Source organism: Choloepus didactylus, chromosome 3 (assembly GCF_015220235.1).
Source record: "Choloepus didactylus isolate mChoDid1 chromosome 3, mChoDid1.pri, whole genome shotgun sequence".
Classification (NCBI taxonomy): Eukaryota; Metazoa; Chordata; class Mammalia; order Pilosa; family Megalonychidae; genus Choloepus; species Choloepus didactylus.
In genome coordinates this window covers 76,461,494-76,464,886 of record NC_051309.1, presented here as the reverse complement: position 1 = coordinate 76,464,886, position 3,393 = coordinate 76,461,494, and the positions used below count along the sequence as shown (strand labels likewise).

At 38.4% G+C, this 3,393-nt stretch overlaps 1 pseudogene; it reads right to left on the bottom strand.

The window, feature by feature from the left end:
* Window positions 1-886: 886 nt before the first annotated feature.
* LOC119530310 lies at window positions 887-3,089 on the bottom strand (annotated as a pseudogene).
* Between the last annotated feature and the right edge of the window lie 304 nt (window positions 3,090-3,393).

Here is a 3,393-nt window from a genome sequence, read left to right as displayed (position 1 = left end):
TAGTATCAATATCTACCTACTTGCTGAAGCCAGAGACCTGTGAGTCACCTCTAAATCCTCCTTGCATGTTCCAAGATGTAGTCAATTACCATACTCTGATAATTCAATTTCCTAAATAGGGTCTCATGACCCACAGCATCACAACCTAAGCCACTGTCATCCTTGCCTGGACTTCTAAAACAGCCTTCAAACTTATTTCTCCACATCTATTCTTATGCCTGTTCTATTATCCACACATTTATAACTCAGCATACTTGTAACTTTGTTTTAACATCTGTCTTCTTAAGGAGATTAGTAGGTCCATAATGGTCAAGATCTCATATGCTTTTTTTTTGCTGTTGTAGCTCCAACAGCTTGCAAGATACCTGACAGAAAGTGGTGTGAATGGAATATATGTTAAAGGTATAAATCAAAGGCTCATGTTGTTGAAAGATAAGGGAGAAGAAGCACACAAAATAGAGTCAGAGGTCTTCCAAGTAATAAAAAGTATAACGAAAGGCCTTTTGAAGACCAAGCAGTGCAATATGTTCAGTGAACCACAGGTAGTTAAGCTGTACTAAATTTTAATTTGCAAGTCAGGGAGTGCCTTATATGGGTAGGTAGAGTGAAATCATGAACTTTAAGCTCAGACATTTGTCTAAAGGATTTTAAAAATGTAGGCAGTAACACAGCCTTTCTGGGGTACCTTGGAGATACTGTGGGCTCAGTTCAAGACCACTGCAATAAAGCAAGCATTGCAATAAAGGAAGTCACACAAATTTTTTGGTGTCCTAGTGCATATAAAAGCTACAGTTACACTGAAATATAGTCTATTAAATGTGCAATAGCATTATGCCTAAAAATATACCCATACCTTAATTAAAAAATACTTTATTGCTAACACATACTAATCATCATCTGAGCATTCAGTGAGTTGTAATCATTTTTGCTGGTGGAGGGTCTTGCCTTGATGTTGATGGTTGCTGACTGACCAGGGTGGTGGTTGCTGAAGGTTGGGATGGCTGTGGCAATGTCTTAAAATAAGACGAAGTTTGCTACACGGATTGACTTTCACAAAAGATTTCTCTGTAGCATGTGATGCTGTATGACAGCATTTTACCCATATTAGGACTTCTTTCAAAAGCGGAGTGAATCCTCTTAAACCCTGTTGCTGCTTTATCAACTAAGTTTATGTAATATTCTAAATCCTTTGCTGTCATTTCAACACTGTTCACAGAATCTTTACCTGGAGTAGATTCCATCTCAAGAACCACTTTCATTGCTCATCCATAGAAGCAATTCCTCATCAGTTCAAGTTTTATCATGTGATTGCAGCAATTCAGTCACTTCCAGCTCCACTTTGAATTCTAGTTCTCTTGCTATTTCCACTGCATCTGCAGTTAATTTCTCCACTGAAGTCTGGAACCCCTCAAAGTCATCCATGAGGGTTGGGATCAATTTCTTTCAAACTCTTGGTAGTGTCAATATTTTGACCTCCTCCCATAAATCACAAATGTTCTTCATGGCATCCAGAATAGTGAATACTTTCCAGAAAGTTTTCAATTGACTTTTCCCAGAGCTATCAGAGCAATCACTATTCACAGAAACTAAAGGTCTACAAAATGTATTTCTGAAATAATAAGCCTGGAAAGTGAAACTGACTCCTTGGTCCATGGGCTGCAGTGGATGTTGTGTTGGCTGTCATGAAAACAACATTCAGCTCATTATACATCTCCATTAGAGCTCTAGGGAGACCAGGTACATTGTCAATGAGCAGTAATATTTTGAAAGGAATCTCTTTTTCTGAATAGTAGGTCTCAAAAGTGAGCTTAAATATTTGGTAAAGCATGTTGTAAACAGATGAGCTGTCATCCAGGCTTTGTTGTTCCATTTTTAGAGCACTGGCAAAGTAGATTTAGCATAATTCTTAAGAGCCCTAGGATTTTCATAATGGTAAATGAGCATTTGTCTCAATTTAAAGTCACCATCTGCATTAGCCTCTAACAGGAGAGTCAACCTGTCCTTTGAAGCTTTGAAGCCAGGCATCGACTTCTCCTCTTTAGCTTGGAAAGTGCTAGATGACATCTTCTTCCAATAGAAGGCTGTTTTGTCTACACTGAAAATCTGTTGTTTAGTGTAGACATCTTTAGCAATTATCTTAGCTAGATGTTCTGGATAATTTGCTGCAGTTTTTACATCAGCACTTGCTTCTTCACTTTATAATTTTATGTTATGGAGACAAGTTTTTTCCTAAAACCTCAGGAACCAACAGCTGCTAGCTTCCAACTTTTTTTCCTGCAGCTTCCTTACCTCTCTCAGCCTTCCTAGAATTGAAGAGAGTTAGGGCCTTGCTCTGGATAAGGCTTTAGCTTAAGGGAATGTTGTGGTTGGTTTGATCTTCTACCCACACCATTAAAACTTTCTCCATATCAGAAAGGACCTTTTCATTTTCTTATCATTCATGTGTTCACTGTAGTAGCTACTTGGATTTCCTTCAAGAACTTTTCCTTTGCATTCACAACTTGGCTAACCAGAGAAAGAGGCCTATCTCAGCTTTTGACATGACTTCTTCACTAAGTGTGGTGGTTTGAAGCTGTAGGTACTGCAGAAAGACATGTTCTTAAATTTAATCCATTTCTGTGGGTGTGGAACCATTGTAAATAGGACCTTTTGAGGAAACTACTTTAATTAAGATATGACTCACCTCATTCAGAATGGGTCTTAATCCTATTACTGGAGTTCTTTATACACATAATGAACAAAGAGAGAGAGGGAAAGCCATGGAAACCAGAAGCTGAAAGCAATGAAACCCAGAAGAGAAGAGAGAGACCAGCAGATGCTGCCATGTGCCTTGCCATGTGGCAGAGGAGCCAAGGATCATTGGTCACCACTCTTCAGGAAGAAATTATCACCTTGATGATACCTCGATTTGGATGTTTTCCTGGACTCCAACCATGAGTGAATAAATTTCCTTTATTTTAGCCAACCTATTTCATGGTATTTCCTTTGAGCAGCATAAGAAACTAGAACACTAAGCTTAACATTTCTAGCTTTTGATTTAAAATGACAGATGTATGACTCTTCTTTTCACTTTAGCACTTAAAAGCCATCATAGGATTAATAATTGCTCTACTCTCAATATTACAGTGTCTCAGGGAATAGAGAGGCCTAAGGAGAGGGAGAGAGGTGGCAGGAATGGCCAAGCAGTGGGACCACACATTTATGGATTAAGTGTGTAGAAACACACATTTATGGATTAAGTTCATTGACTTATATGGGCATGGTTCGTGGCACCACAAAACAATTCAATATGATAATATAGAAAAAGTTTGAAATACTGTGAGAATTCCCAAAGTGTGACACAGACACAAAGTGAGCACATGCTGTTGGAAAAATGGCACCAATAGACTTACT